Below are 17628 nucleotides of genomic sequence, written 5' to 3'. Positions count from 1 at the left end.
TTAAGTTTTTTTTGAACTCAAAAATTCCAAAAAATCTTTTTACTCTTTTTCTTGTTTTATCTTTTTGTATGTCTATTTGTGGGGAAATCATTTCACTAGTTAAGTGTCCCTAGAAGCATGCTGCTATATGTGTCCAAAGCCTCACCTGATTCTGAATAATAGCCTTACTGACTTGGTACAAACAAACCTTGTCTTCCTAATTAGGCTTTCATATTTATTCTAATCATGAGCTACCTAACTCTCTTCTCACTTGAGATAAGAGTTTTTTGCTTGGTCCCTATTTTAACAGCAGAGGTACTTTGGTTTCTTTACACCATCTACACTACTTTTCTTCATCTTATTCACTTCACAAACGTAACGCTTGAGACTCTCAGAAATTACCACTGAGGTTTATGGTTACACAATTTCTGTGTTCGTGATCTTAGCCTCATGTCACTACGTGCTAAGTGAAACCCACAATTCAATTCCTACTATGCATTGACGGTGAACAATAAATTTGCTCTAGCTTTCACTAATGAATTGACGGACTTATCCATCAGGATACAAAGTAAAATCTCTAATTTCCTTTTGAGTGATTTCTATGAAATTGTTAAAACCAATAACATTTTTTCCCTTGGAATCCAGTTTTTTTTTTTTTTTGAGATTTTACATACATTATTTTACCTTGCCACTTAAATTATCTCCAACCTACTTGTTCAACAGACTACACTAGTCTCACAAATACTTTGTTCGATTTCTGTCTTATATCAAGATCAGGAATTCTGAATTGAAGCGAAAGCCACCCAAATAAGCCTAATTAAAAGAAGCCTTTCAACACTTCTTCATAAGTGTCTGATCGTTATTCAACGGGAAACCACACACACACCTTAAGGTCTCTCTTGACTTTGATGGAAGAGATTCGTGCCCGGGATCCATTGTTTCGTGTCTTTATTGACATCACATAATCCCTCAAATGTGTTGCTTTATTTCTTTTTCTTTTACACACTAAGCACGAAAATCTTTTCGATTTTCCAAAAATTTGATTTCATTAGTTACAAGGCATTTTAATGGGATTGGCAATTATAAATGGGTTGTGGTTAATATTAATCCACGTGGGTAATTTTGCTTTAAAGATGCGTTAAAAAGATAAGATGATAAAATGCTGACTTAGGCGAGAGTCAAATCAATTTGATTTCAAACGGCGCTAGAAGGCCAGGCGTGCGAATTGGAAACGTTTCATCTAAAAATGGCGCCTGATGGGAAGGCGTGTAAATCGGTACTGACACTCTCTCTCATGCGTAATCATCGACAATACCAACTATCACGCGTCAATCGCCTCCGAAAAAGTCTTCGTATTTCACTCGAAGATTTGGGAAAGTTTCTTCTCTCTCCTCTACCCACAGTATAAGAGCTAACGTAAACCTTTGTTTACCTCTTTACTGCACCCATATTTCCAGAGAACAAGAAAACCCTCACACTCTCTACTGTTCATCATCTCTCCCATCTTCTTCACAACAATGGCGGATTCTTCATCAGTTCACGCTACTTCACACATCTTGTCGATTCGTCCCCAGCAGAGTTTGATTATTGATCTTATTCCTCATGTGTACGACGCTTTCATGTTCCCGATTATCGAGTGTCTCAAGTACTTGCCGATTGCTCCTGCTCTTACCAAGGTTGAAGCAGTTCCTATGGAGTTCTTATCTCAGATCTTCGCCACTGCTCATTATGAAAAGGCAGTCGACATGATTTTCTTCGACGTGCTCGATCACAAGGCGTCGATCTCCAAACAACGTTTCTACTCGATTTTAGGGTTTGAACCTGATTCAACTAGGGTTAACCCTGAATCGATTCCGGTGGGTCACCTGTTTTCAATGTTCTACAACATGGGGTACACCGAGGTGCTGACTACGGTCACGAAATTCAAGAAATCGTGCCTGCCTCCTTAGTGGAATGGGTTATTTACGGTACTGTTCAAGGGGCTGTCTGAACGCAGTGCTGGATCGGACGGGGCAAGTTGTCTTTTTCTCTCGATTATGTACGGGGTCTACAACGGAATCAATATGGACTACGGATCGGTCCTTTGGCAACAACTTATTCAGAGTCTCTCTTCAACTTCTCGGGACTCTGAGATTTCATACGCCCGTTTCTGGACTCTTATTACTAAGTGGGTGATGGACAAGCACAACATCCCCATTGTTGCTGGTTCTCCAATGTCTTCGATTGGTACTTTCCATACCACGAAGATCATTGTCTCCGACGCCTCAAAATTTCCCTTCAATGGTTCAATCCCTGAATCGATGTACGGCGATGTTCCTGCTGACAGCCGGATTATAAAAACATACAAGGAGTTCTGACGCTCTGGTCCGAGAGAGCTTACTCCTAAGATGCTCAAGTTAATTCACGATGCTGACAAGCCTGCCCCAAGAGGAAAGAAGACTGATAAGGGCAAGCAGGTTGCAAAGGGAGCGAAAGGCCCATCTCCCAAGAAGAGAAAAACCACCAAGGCTGTCCAATCCCCTCCGATGAAGAAGCGAAAAACCCAACCTAAGCGAAAATTGATCATCACTTCGTCCTCAAGCGAATTTGAGGAAGAGGGTTCTGATTCTGACAGATCTCCTCGTGGTAACACTCCACCACGTTCGCCTACACCAGAGATTCACATTTCCACTTCTCCAATTTCTTCTCCACCAATTACTATTCCTATTTCTATTCCCCCCCCCCCCCCCCATAACCTCCACCACTCAAATACCATCCACCTCCATCCCAGTACCCCCACCCATCTTTACAGAAGCAACAACAACAACTGCAGAAGTAAGAACCAACGTATCTGATACAGGGGTTCATACTGATGCACCCAAATCCACCTCAGCACCCGCACCCACACCAACAACCGAACATACCACCCAACCTGAACCTACCTTTACTACCGAGCCTCCAGCTTCAACACCACCATCATCTCCTGCTCATGCAACTGAGAGTGAAGAACCATTCCTCGGCGGAGAGGACATGACCTTTGATTCGGTCTACTATATTCCGTTTCAAGTTCAGAGTGACGATGATGACGATGCTCCTATCACAAAGAAGCATCTCAAAGAGCTTCACGATAAAATCGATTCGCTCATCGCCTCATCTTCTACATCCCAATCCTCCATCTCTGAAGTTGTCATACAGAAAATTGTTGATGCTTTTTCCAAAGCTCATCAAGTTTCTCTTGATTCCACCACTGCAGCCATTGATGCCTCAACCAAAGCCTGTGAGGCAGCGACCGAAAAAGTCGATAAACTATTTACTGATGCTTCTTCTTTATTGCAATCATTACAGGAAACTGCTGCAGCCACCAAAACAACGCTGGAACCAATTGTTAACCAGCTGGCTACATCAGTTGCATCAGAGCTGAAGTCGTTCGCTTCTCTTCGTCAAACTCTTTCTGACGACAACTCAGCCTTCAAAACAACCATTGAGGAGCTCCTCTCCAAGCTTCAAGAAGACTTAGCTGCTGAGAACTCCCTCATGGATGCTCTTGCAAGGAAGACTACCGCTCTTAAGGTCAAGAGTATTCAACTCTCCAACTTTCAACAGGAGATTGAGTCTCTTCGATCTGAAAGAGAGATAATTTCTTCGTGTGTTTCGGATGTCCACGCATCCATTTCCAACATCTTGGAAGCACATGACCCGATCCTCAACTACTCTATGAAGCGTGACCTTGCGGAAAAACTTGCTCATGCCCTCTCTCTCCTGAGCAAGATTAAAGGGCTCCTTGATTTCGTGTCCATTCCGAAACAAGGGGGAGAAAAAGAGAATGTGTCTCAGCCGCCGCCTCCTACTTCAACAGCAACTCACACAACCGAACCTCCTCCAGTAGGCCAAGCCTCAGGTTCCGGTGTGAAAGACAAGGGCAAGAAAATTGCTGAGGAGAGTGACAATGATGATAAGGAGACAATTGCCGACCTTTTAAAGAGACAGGGTCGAGATAAAGATGCAGACATCAGTGCTCGTGTAGCTAGAGAGGCTGAAGAAGCCGAAAGAAGACAAAAAGAAGCTTACGACCTTCTCGAGAGCAGGAAAACTCTTTTTCCTCCTTGGACTCTTGAGAAGCTACTGAAAGAAGCCATCGAAACACCCATCATCTTGTGGCTAGAACCGGTGATCTCTTTAGATCGTTCTAACACTGTCGATTCTCAGTTCGACATGCCACTAACCCGAAAGGCGTTTGTATTCCATGCCTTTGACAACACCGCTGAGTTCCCTCATCCTCATCCAAAGGTTGATCGGTACTTTGTCGATTTCTATCTGAGGGCCGCTCAACCACAGTACCAAACATGGAGCGCTCAGAAGATTATCAATGTTCGGGTTCTGAAGCCGTACAGGGAAGGAAACTTCACCAACGTTCGGTTTAAGGTGCTAAGGGGATCTGCTAAGACCGAACATGCCCTCTCACTTGCTGATCTTCCCAACTTGAATCCACACGACTGGATCATCTTGCACAACATCCTTCTTACAAACGAAGCTGAATATGGTCTGATCATCAACCACTTCAAGAGGATGCTTGTCTGCTATATAATGGAAGTCGCAAAGATAGATCAGGAGGTAGCGAGCGTATTCAAAAAAAAGCCTACCATATCTCCTGTTGGCTCAGCAAGTGACCTAAACATGATGCAGATGGGAAAGATAGACCCAAAGAGAAACTCTATTATGTTTACCAGAGATGAAGGCCAAAAATGTCTTTTCGCTTTGGCAGACAAACATCTCTATACCACTGCATGTCTGGAACATGTCTTAGGGATTATCCATCGGTGCAAGCAGAACACAGTGGATGATAAAAAGTACTTTGACGACATGATTCAATGGTACATTCGCTTCAGACAGACTATCCTTGCGCTTATCTCGCGTCTGTTTGATACAACCAAGAAAGTTCCTGCTGCTGGTCCAAGAAAGAAGAAATGATAGTCTCGCTCCAAATTGACGCAAAGGGGGAGATTGTTAGGTCCAGTATTGTGTTGCGTCTATTAGGCTCGTTAGCTAGTCCAATGTTTATCTCCGGTATGGGCCTGTCCATCCGTGAGTTTTGTAGGGTTTATTATAAATAGATGCTTGCATGCGTCCTAGAAAGTAATGATAAGAAATGATTAGATAAGTATTTTCAATCATATTCATCGTTCTTGTTTTGTAACCCTAGAATCCTCTACAACGGAAGTTCTTAGTCGAGCTCTGCTGAGGATTGAGTAATTGAATCATTCGACTCATTGTAATCCATACTTGTGTTATATTTCACTGTTTTTTATGTTCTTTATTTACCTGTTACAAAGATCTAATCGATCAAAAGAGTTTATAACTCAACATTAATAGTTAATTAAATCATAAATTTAAACCTAGTTTTTTGAAAAGGTTTAATAATATACCCTCATATATTGTAAAAGTTAATAGTATATATATATATATATATATATATATATATATATATATATATATATAAGATTAAATAATGTCAGTTAAACCAAGAGTATGTCTCATTCAAGAAGCTATGCTAAAATAGATGTATAAGAAGATGGCCTATAAAATGATCGGCGGATGGGTGTCCTTTTCACACACAGCTTCTTTGCGTAGTGGAGGGTCGTTATCTGAAAGGGTTCTGATAGAACACTAATCAAATTAAAAGTAAGTGGAGCATGAAAACACACATCAATTCTTTAATAGTCGTAAGTGGAGCATGTGTGGCTAACCGGCACACTGACTTGGCACTACAAAGTTGAAGTGATGATACAAACTCGAATTTATGGTTGTTGATATCGCCATATATAGCCACATATTTTATTCGATATATTTGTGTTTTTAGCTACATTTTAATCGTTTATAAAGATATTTGGTAATTATTGCATTTAAAATCTATTTTGTAGAAGAAATGACGTTCTCAAGAGAAAAGGTGCTACAATGTTAAGTTGGAAGCTGTAAAATTGAAGACATACATCAAAGACTAGAAATTGACAAGAAGAAGACACCAGTCACGGTAATCCTTTGGCCATGTCATGGTGATGTGTCAATAATATCATATTTCTGGTTGAAGTGCATTAGGGGTGTCAATTTATGACACGACACGAAAAAAATACATGAAACAAAACGAAATCGGGACGAAATCAAAATTCGAATTCGTGTTCATGTCAAGATTAAAAAACACAATGTCGTGTCGTGTCGTGTTCGTTTTCAAAAATCGACATGAAATTGACACGATTAAGCATATGTTTGTCGTGTTTTTCGTTTTTCGTTTTTGTCATGTTATATATCTTTAAGTATGAATGAAATACACTAATAGTTATGTAATATTATCTTTGTCGTGTCGTGTCGTGTTGTCGTGTTTTAATTGGTTCGTTTTCGTGTTAATGAAAAAAAACACGACATCGTGTCATGCCGTGTTCGTGTCATCCAAAACCTTGTCGTGTCGTGTCGTGTCTGACAAAAACACGACACGACTGCCCGATTTGACAGCCCTAAAGTGCATGGTTTCGTAGAGGCTACATAAAGGAAGCATTTCCACGATGCAGTATTCAATAGTTTGTGGCGTGGTGGCGTATTATATGGCAACATTGGATATACGACCATTATGTCAGATTTGAGGGAGAGATTTGATTATCTGCAACTTTAGATGACCAAAAACTCCCTAGAAATCGTAAGAAGGCCAAAGATTGATTGAAGAACAAGATTCAAAGAGATCTAAAGACGAGAAGTGATAAATCATTTTGTTTGCTTGATTTCAACATGTCTAATCTAGTTTACTCAGTGTTTATTTGTTTTTCTGATTTAGTTATGGGCTAAAACCCTTTGCTTTCGTTTAGCATAAATGAACCTTGATATTGTGCGTTGATTTTGATTTATATATGTTGGTTTTTACTTGTGTTTGATAGATTAACAACCTAGCATATTGAAGTTCTAACTTTTATCACTTATATGCAAGTTGTGTAGTTAGATGACTATTCCAATTGCATGAACTCAATATTTAGTTATTTATGATCATTAAATAGTTAGAACTAGAGACTGAAGAAATCCTAGGGTTAGGTGGTAATAATTAATAACTGTGATTGTGTTAGAGAGCATTAAATATCCATGTTATGTGCTTGAATTATTGTATTGGTCATAGATATGAAAATCATGACATCTTTTCACTCACAGTCCAAAAATATTAAAATCAATTTAGTATTCACTTGTTGCATGATCATTGTAATAGTAGTTCATAAATTGATAAACACTAGGAAATTAGAACAAGGTAACTAGTAACCTTAGAAATAGGTAACCAACTAAATAATCAATTGCATAAGAAATCAGTCATAGGGTATAGGTGATTCGAAGCTTAATGAAAGTGCTCTTTAATCTTGATTTAAAATCGTTTTATGTTTGCTTGCTTTAGTTAAAGTAATCGTATTTAGTTTAGTTGTTTAAGTTGATGAATTAAGTTTTTCTGAACTTGTAAAATCAGATAAAAAAACCCCAATTTATAGTTATTTCTTTAGTTTAATTAGTAACAGTAGTTTTCAATTAAAGTCATGCCAGTTCCCCTAGTGTATGACACTCTTCTTACCTTACCTATACTATTTTGCGACTAGGTGCATTGCCTATTTGTGTTTAGCTAGTTTAGATTTGGCAGGACTTATAAATTTAAAATTGTTAGTGCAAATAAACACATCAGTTGTCTATGGATTGTGTGTGGTTAACCAACATATTAACCGGAGATCATAAACGACATCGAGGGTGTCACGTGCGTTTTCATGATTATTCACATCATGTTTGTGATCATCGACACCTCAATCACAAAAGTGAGAGCATAACCCGAGATTAAACATGTCATTTATAAGATTCAATGAATATCAAAGATCTAGGAGTTTCATAGAGAATGAAATCGGTACTAATACTTACCTGCCTAAAATAAATTCACAATTTTATTACGGCATCCCTTTTTAAAGTTCGAATTGAATATATTGATCCTATCCTTACATGTTAATTTGGGTTAAAATATTATGGTTTTAAATCAACTAACTAAAAAATTTTCTCTCACAATACATGTATGGAAATGGTGATCTTCCTCCTCTTCCCAACTCTTAAAGTTCAAATTTTACTTTCTTGTCGATTATTTCTAAGGAAAAGCTCAATGATCCAAACTATTTGGACTGGATACGCAACTTGAAGATGACTCTTTAATATGAGAACAAAGAGTATGTTCTCGACACTCGTATTTATGAGATTGGCATTGAAACCGCTACTCCAGAATAAATAACCGCTCAAAATAAACACAATGATGATGCGACAAAGGTTGCTTGCATCATGAATGCTACTAGCCATTTGAGATGAACAAAGATCTTGGTGAAATGTTTCACAAGAAATCTAGGAAAGAACGTTACAAGATCTTCAAAGTCTTAATGGCATGTAAGCACAAAGAAGGAGAATTTATGTGTGCTCATGTGTAAAAAATGCAGAGACACGTGGAGTGATTGGAGAAGATGAATGTTATTTTCGACCTGGAGTTGGCCATTGATATGGTTATCAAATCCTTTCCAAGTTTTTATGATCAGTTGATTTTGACCTATCATTTGAACAACACATAAACAAAATTGGTGCAAAATTATAATATGTTGCAAAAAGTTGAAGTAGGAATGAGGAATTAGCATCCTCTTAGTGTTGCAAGTGCTCCTATCATGGCTATTCATCAAGGCAAGGGAAAGAAAAGTAAAGTTGCTGACCATCCCAAGACGAAAAGGAAAGCCCATAGTGGAGAGTCTAGTGGGTCAAAGGGGAAAGCTAACTATGAAATCCCACCTGTCAGTGATCCCAAAGAGGCCGTTTGCTTTCACTGTGACCAAAATCAGCATTGGAAGAAAAGTTGCCCAAAATACCTTCAAGAAGTGAAAAAAGGAAAGGCCAAAGCGTCTGGTTCTACTTTTGGTATGTACACGATTGAAATCAATAATACTAAAATCTCTAATTCTTGGATCCTAGATATGGGATGTGGTTATCATATTTTTTCTGATATGCATGGTCTAAAGGAAAGTGAATAGGTCGGGCATGGTAAGCTAAACATGATCATGGGGAATAGACGATCTTCTCATATTATTAGGATTAAGATTTATGAGCTTGTGTTATATAGGGGTGTTAGGGTGGATTTATTAGATTTTCGTTATTCTTGTGATATGACACCCAACATTATTTCATTTCATGCTTTAATTAGATAAGGATGTCGTTACTCGTTTGATAATGACAATGGTTCAATTTTCGTTTACAAAAATGGTATTTTCATTTTCAAAGCTTATCCTTGTAATGGTGTGTATGAAACTATAGCATGTATTGAGAATGATGGAAATAATGTGTATAACATTGATTATTCTAATGGTTTAGACAAGGTATGCTTATGGCATTGTCTTCTTGGCCATATAAACAAGAAGTGCATTGCCCAACACCAAAAGGATGGAGTGTTTCAATCATTTGATCTTAGGACGATGATGAATGTGAGTCTTATCTATTAAGCAAGATGAATAAGTCACCATTCACATGGACTTGTGAAAGAAGTGAATGTTTTTTGAACCTCATTCATACTAATGTATATGGACGCTTCAGACATGCCACAAGGGATGTTAATCGCTACTACGTGACACTTACAGATGATTATAGTAGATATTGTTATGTTTACTTAATCAAACATAAATTAGACACTTTTGAAAAGTTCAAATAGTTTAAACATAACGTAGACAATCAATTGGGCAGGAAGATAAAGATGATCCCATCTGAAAAAATGGAGAATATCTTAGTATCAAGTACATCGACTACCTCAAGGAATCTGGAATAGTTTCACAATTTTTCCCTCCTAGGACACCATAAATTAAGGTGTAGCTGAGAGGAGAAATCGAACCTTGTTAGACATGGTTCATTCCATGATGAGTCGAGCTTCGCTTCCTATATATTTTTAGGGGTATGTTGTGACATCCCCAAATTTATAGCCATTTTAAAACTTTTTATTTATGCTTATTTAAATCAGAGTTCATTTATATATGCGAAATTAGTCCCGTAAAAGTATTTCCGAATAAATGTTTATCATTGATTATAAAAATCTTGGGATGACATAAATGATTCAAAACATAAGCATAAACAGTCTTACATCAATATTCTAGCAGCCTACGAATTCCTTTAATCTTACGGTAGATAGTTATATTATTTATCAGTATCTTCGTATTGCTACATGTGATGCAAGAAACTAAGTGGGTCAGGTTGGGAAACATGGTGAGTATATAGGTTTTTCAGCCCACAAAATTATAATCTTTACTTATCGTTCAAATAACCCCCATTTACCCCCACTCCCATTATTTTCACTTACTAATCCTAATAAGATGATCTAGAGAGATTCTTCTTAGCGGGCCTTTATTAGCATGCATCTAACATTCCTAGGTGATTAGGCACGACAGTATACTAATACTTTGGGTAAACACGACAATACGACAGTACATTAGTACTTTGGATAGTCACGGCAGGCATGAAAGTACAATAGTACTTGGGATAGGCACAGGAGTACAAAAATACTTGGGATAGCCACAACAATACAAAAGTACTTGGGATAGGCACAACAGACATGACTTTATTATTTCACACGACTTTCACTGGCATATCATAACCACTATCTCACAGACTCACACAGCCCTATCACAACCTCTCATTTGTCATTTCACACAAACCTTCACTACCCAATCATATTATTAAGTATGATAAATATATTGTTAAATTAGGTAACAATCATATTGTACGACTACATTAAACACAAAAAAGACAACACCATTAGAAATTAAGCGTTTAGAATACTTTTATTTATGTGCTAGCAGAAAGTAATTATGCACTCACTTGTTAAAGAGGGTGATTGGAAAATTGGGCAACGCTTCGCTTTATCACTTGGGTTTCCCTTTATATGACCTAGGTTCAATTATCACGTAGTCTTAGTTTATTATTTCTTATGAGTAATTAATAATTAAGATTCCTCAATAATCCTAATGTATACTGATCTATAATTGATAAGAGACAACCTGGTAGGATCATATCGGAGGTAGGGTATGTTTAGTATACAGAGTATACTGTTTGGAAATCCCACTTTAAACACCTCACTAAATCCAACCCAGGCATCATCCCCATAAGTATATCAATCAGTATAACGACTTGGAATCACTGATAAATCTTTATTATAGGTTCATAATAATGACTGTGATTGTAATTAAAAGTTACACTTAAATAAAATAAGCGTAGCTTAACTTACAGAGTAACCTACTGAAAATCGGGAAATTACAAGGACATAATCTCGATCCGGGAGCTTCTATTCTCCGGCTATCTAACACTGCAGGACCCCGCTAAAGTTAACGAGAACTAGGGAATATAGGGAGTAAGGAATATAAATGATCTCCAAAGGATTTGGAAGAAGGGTGTGAGAAAAATGAGTGGAAATTGGAAGTTTATATACGCTGATTCGAGGTGCGCGTCGTGCACCCTGTACCCTGCACGCTGTGCATTTGGTCGACCAGGGTGACGTGTCGCTCGATGGGAGGTGACATCTGTCGCTATCTCGTGGGTTTTCGATGCACGCCACGCGTCTTTTCTGTGCGCGTGATTGCGCGTTAATTTTTATAAAATCTTATAAACCTTATAACTTATTCATACGAGCTCCATTTTCAACGTATTTTATATCCACACATAGCTATCGATGAGATCTACAAATTTCGTTTAGACTCTGTTGGCTAATTTTGACTTTATTTTTAAGAATATATTTTTAACAGGCTTAGACTGTTAAAGTCCGTTAAAAATTCATAACTCTCTCGTTCGATGTTCGTTCTTGATTGTCTTTATATTATCGGGTTTCTATTAACGAGATCTTCAACTCTTGTTTAGATTGTTTTGGCTAAATATCAACCGATCTAAAATTCGATTTTTGAGTTGTACACTGTTAAGTTGAACCTTAGAAAAATCATAACTTCCTCTAATGAAGTCGGATTTAGACGTATTCTATATGCGTACTCTCGGTTTAACGACCGTTGTGGCTTTTTTTAGATCACTAAGTCTAAAAAGTAATTTATCAAAGTTACTTTTGACGATACGTAGAGTTGTGCTAGTTAAAGTGCGAAACTTCGAAGAAGCCTAACTTCTTCATACGAAGTCAGATTTCAGCGTTCTTTATATGTGTGGAATCCTTGTCACGCATACTATAACTTGGTTAAGATTATTCATCCTAAATAATATCCTATTTATACATCATTATTATGATGTATAATAGCTTGTTTTCCTATCTTGAATTTGTGGGTGTTACATATGCTTGAGAAACAACCTACCCATATCCAAATTTTAGTTCCAACTAAGAAAATTTCCAAAACACCTCATGAGATGTGGAGTGGGAAAACTCAATCAGTTGAAAATATCAAGGTGTAGGGTTGTGAGGCTCATGTTAGGCATGAGAGTCTAGAGATGAGATGTGTATATTCATTGGATACCCACAAAAGTCTTTTGGACACTTATTCTAAAGACCAAGTGAGAACGTGGTTTTTGTAGCTCGAAGGGGAGTCTTTCGTAAAAGAGATTCATATCCAAAGAGAACAGTGGTAGTACTATTGATCTTGAGGAAAATCAAGAAACCAATGATACTTTAGTTGACACTAGCGCTCAACCAGAGGAATAAATGCTTGTTATGCCAATTGATGATACATTACCTCTTCATCGATCTAGTATAGTTAACGTGTAACACCGTAAATTTCAGAACAATTTTTCACATTTTATAAAAACATAATTCATTTAATATTCATAAAAACATCAGTGTTTGAAACTCAATCCATGACATAAAAAAAATCCCAAGATCTCATAACATAAAAATCCCGTGTGTGTACTGATCAAGCCGGCGCCTTCCCACGGTCGTCACTAGTACCTGAAACAATTAACACCAAACACTGTAAGCACAAAGCTTAGTGAGTTCCCCAAAATACCACACATAGCACATATTAGCCACTCGAGGCTATAACTCTGTGGGTCCGTAGACCCTACTCTATGAACCCTCTGGTTCTAACTCTGTGAACCTTCCGGTTCCAACTCTATAGGCATGCACAGCATAGATCACATAGAAATAACGCAGTACAACACATAGAATACATATAGCATACAAATACTCTATCACATAACTCTGATTACCTACTCAAGGTAAAGTATAGTGAGAAGACTCACCTCGCGTATCTCGATAACTCGCAAATCCCTGAAATCACTAGCGCTCGATCTCCCGAGCTATAGTCCTCCTATAACACAATATATCTCTAATTAACACTTTCACAACTAAGGTTGACTAACCCTATCAAGTCAACACTGGTCAACTCTGGTCAATGGTCAACGGTCAACTTTGACCAGACTCGGCGAGTGCACTAGAGCGACTCGGCGAGTCTATACGTGTTCACTGACTCCCTCGGATCCTCTCTTGACACGTCGAGTACTTCCCTAACTCGACGAGTTCCACCTGGCATGAATCGCGGGGCCACCACGACTCAACTCGCCGAGTCTCTATACTAACCCAAAAATGACAACCTAAGTCCAATAACTCCATACTAACCCAAAAAGCTCCAAGGGTTAAGGTCTCTGGACCTCTTTGAGTCCAGATCCAAGGCACAAACTCGAAGAGGGACCATTTGCTTCACATAATCACTCTCCAAAGGGGTTAGAAAACCCTAACTCTAAAGATCAACCCTAAAACTGAAGGAGGTTCGAACTATTACCTCAAAATGAAGCCTCTGGACTTTGGATCTGCTTGAATCTCACCTCCTCCTTGCTCTTGTCACCCTCTTCTTGCTAAACAAAGGATACAAAGATCCAAAAGTGACTTCTTCTCTCTCAAAGCCATTTAGCTCTCTTAGGGTTCTCTCAAAGGACTGGTAGCCGCAATGGGAGGCTATAAGTGCCCTTAAATAGGCTCCAAACCCGGGGAATTGGGGTTTCATTAAACAGCGTGGACTCGCCGAGTCCAGACGCGAACCCGCACCCATACCCGCGATCATACTCGGCGAGTTTGGGCTCCAACTCGCCGAGTCTCCTCACAAATCACCAAAAAAATACAATAATAAATAATACCTGGGAATTCGGGATGTTACATTTCTCCCCCACTAGAACTAGACTTCGCCCTCGAAGTCTCGCTCCGCAAATAACTCCGGATGCTGCTCACGCATCTCACGCTCCGGCTCCCAAGTCATCTCGGACCCCTTCCGATGTTGCCACTGAACCAAAACCAAGGGTACCTCCTTGTTCCTCAAAACCTTGATTTTCCGATCTCTGATTTCCACCGGTCTCTCAGCATAATTCAGGCTCGCATCCACCTGAATATCCTCTAATGGAACCACTGCCGACTCATCGGCTATACACTTCCGCAATTGCGACACGTGGAAAGTGTCGTGAATTTGACCCAACTCTGCTGGCAACTCCAAGCGATTGGCTACCCTACCTACCCTCGCGACCACCCGAAATGGACCAATATATCGGGGCCCCAACTTGCCCCTCTTCCTGAATCGAATCACTCCTTTCCAAGGAGAGACCTTCAGGAGCACAAAGTCGCCGACCTGAAACTCAAGCTCGGACCGGCGTCTATCCGCATAACTCTTCTGACGACTCTGAGCGGTCAACAACCTCTGTCTGACCTGCTGGATCTGCTATGTCGTCTGAAGCACGATCTCTGTACTGCCCATAACACGCTGTCCGACCTCTCCCCAGCAAATGGGGGTCCGACACCTCCTCCTATACAACAGCTCAAAGGGTGGTATACCAATGCTCGAATGATGGCTGTTGTTGTAGGAAAACTCTGCCAAGGGCAAATACGCATCCCAACTTCCCCCGAAATCCAACACATATGCCCGGAGCATATCCTCGAGCGTCTGGATCGTCCGCTCACTTTGTCCATCTGTCTGGGGTGATATGCGGTACTAAAATGCACCCTAGTACCCAACTCCTCGTGAAACTTCTTCCATAATCTGGAAGTGAAACGTACATCCCGGTCTGAGACAATCGAGATCGGCACCCCATGCCGAGATACCACTTCCCTCACGTACATCTCTGCTAACTTCTCTGTGGAGGAGCTCTCACTGATAGCAAGGAAGTGGGCGCTCTTGGTCAACCTGTCCACAATCACCCAAATTGCATCGACACCCCTAGCATTCCTTGGCAATTTGGTGATAAAATCCATGGTAATCTGTTCCCACTTCCATTCGGGAACCTCCAACGGTTGCAACTTACCATGCGGTCTCTGGTGCTCGGCCTTAACCCTACGGCAGGTTAAGCACCTCTCAACAAACCATGCAACATCCCTCTTCACACAGGGCCACCAATACTCTCTCCTCAGGTCCAAATACATCTTAGTGGCCCCAGGATGGATCGAGAATTTTGACTGATGAGCCTCTTCCATCAAAATGGTACACGTCCCTCCCAAAATTGGTACCCATATACACCCTTGAAATGTCATAAGCCCCCGACCATCGGTAACGAACTCCGATACCAACCCAAAAACTCGCTCTCTCTTCTGGTTCCCCGATCTCACGGCCTCAGCCTGTGCTCCACGAATGGTGTCCAACACCGGAGCCATCACGGTCAATCGCAAACATACATCTCGCAATGGGGCGCTCTCCGCCCAGCGACTCAGGGCGTCGGCTACCATATTAGCCTTGCCCGGATGGTACAGGATCTCACAATCATAATCCTTGACCACATCCAACCACCTCCTCTGCCGCATATTTAGGTTGGGCTGATCCATCAAATACTTTAGGCTCTTATGGTCCGTGTATATCGTACACCGAACCCCATACAGATAGTGACGCCAAATTTTGAGGGCAAACACCACTGCCCCCAACTCTAGATCATGGGTGGGATACCTCGACTCATGAGGCTTCAGCTACCTCGATGCGTATGCTATCACATGCCCTCTCTGCATCAGCACCGCTCCCAACCCCAAGATCGACGCATCACAGTATACCACAAAGTCCTCCATCCCCTCCGGGAGGGCTAACACCAGGGCTTCGCATAACCTTTGGCGAAGCGTCTCAAAGGAGGCCTGCTGCTCGGGGCCCCATGAAAAAGCGACACCCTTCCGGGTCAACCTGGTGAGTGGCACTGCGATCTTAGAGAAATCCTTGATAAATCTCCGATAATAACCTGCCAACCCTAAGAAACTCCTGATCTCGGAGGGTGACCTCGGCACCTCCCAACTCATCACTGCCTCAACTTTGGCCGGGTCGACCAATATCCCTTTCTGGTTAACGAGATGCCCTAGGAACTGGACCTCTCGCAACCAGAAATCACACTTGGAGAATTTGGCATAAAGCCTCTCCAATCTCAGAACCCCGAGGATCTCCCTCAAATTCTCCTCATGCTGCTCTCTAGATCTCGAATATACCAAAATGTCGTCGATGAATACAATCACCGACCGATCCAACATCGGCCTGCACACTCGGTTCATGAGATCCATGAACACTGTCGGGGCATTGGTGAGCCCGAAAGGCATCACCACAAACTCGTAATGTCCATAACGCGTCCTGAATGTTGTCTTATGGATGTCCTCATCTCGCACCCTCACCTGATGATATCCAAACCTCAAATCGATCTTGGAGAACCAAGATGCTCCCTGCAACTGATAGAACAAATCGTCGATCCTCGGAAACGGGTAACGGTTCTTGACCGTCAGCTTGTTCAACTCCTGGTAGCCAATGCACATCCGGTGTGAACCATCCTTCTTCTTGACAAAAAGGATAAGTGCTCCCCACGGCGAGCTGCTCGGCCGAATAAACCCCTTTCCCAGCAGCTCCTGAAGCTGCGAGGATAACTCTTGCATCTCTGGAGGTGCAAGGCGATAAGGCACCTTGGCGATAGGCGCGGCCCCCGGAACTAAATCGATACTGAACTCCACTTGCCTCACGGGAGGCACACCCGGCAACTCCTCTGGAAACACATCCGGGAACTCACGCACTATCGGAACCTCCTCAACTGACCTCGGCGTCTCTGAATCAACCCGCGTATCCATCACATACGCCACAAAGCCCTTACAGCCCTGGTGTAGACACTGCCTCACCCTAGCGGCCGAACAAAACGCTGACCCAGAACGTGTACCCTCGCCGTACACCGTAAGAACTCCCCCACTAGGGTCTCGTATGGTCACCAGCTGCCGCTCGCAGTCGATAACCGCACCGAATCTTCTCAACCAGTCCATGCCCACTATGACACAGACATCACCCATCGCAATAGGAACCAAATCAATCGGGAACCCAACACCGAAAATCTCGAATACGCACCCACGGATAACCTCTGTGGCATAAATCACCCTTTCATCAGCTATGGAAACTCTCAGAGGCCGACTCAACGCCTCACGACTAACACTGATATGCTGACTAAAAGCCAAAGATACAAAAGACCGACTCGCACCCGAGTCAAATAACACCAAGGCAGGTACAGAATTCACAAGAAAAGTACCAGCCACGACATCGGGCGCTGCGCGGACCTCCTCCCCGGTCAACTGAAAGGATCTCCCTCGTGCCCTCGGCGCCTCGGCCTTCACTGGCCGACTCTCGGTAGCTCTGATGGCGGCAAGGGCAAATCCCTGAGGTGCTCCCTGAGCTGATCCCCGCAACTGCGGAC

The sequence above is a fragment of the Lactuca serriola genome, chromosome 9 (genome assembly GCF_051521515.1).
Source record: "Lactuca serriola cultivar US96UC23 chromosome 9, Lser_US96UC23_V15, whole genome shotgun sequence".
Lineage (NCBI taxonomy): Eukaryota > Viridiplantae > Streptophyta > Magnoliopsida > Asterales > Asteraceae > Lactuca > Lactuca serriola.
The sequence above is the reverse complement of the archived record's forward strand: the minus strand, read 5'-3'. Positions refer to the sequence as shown.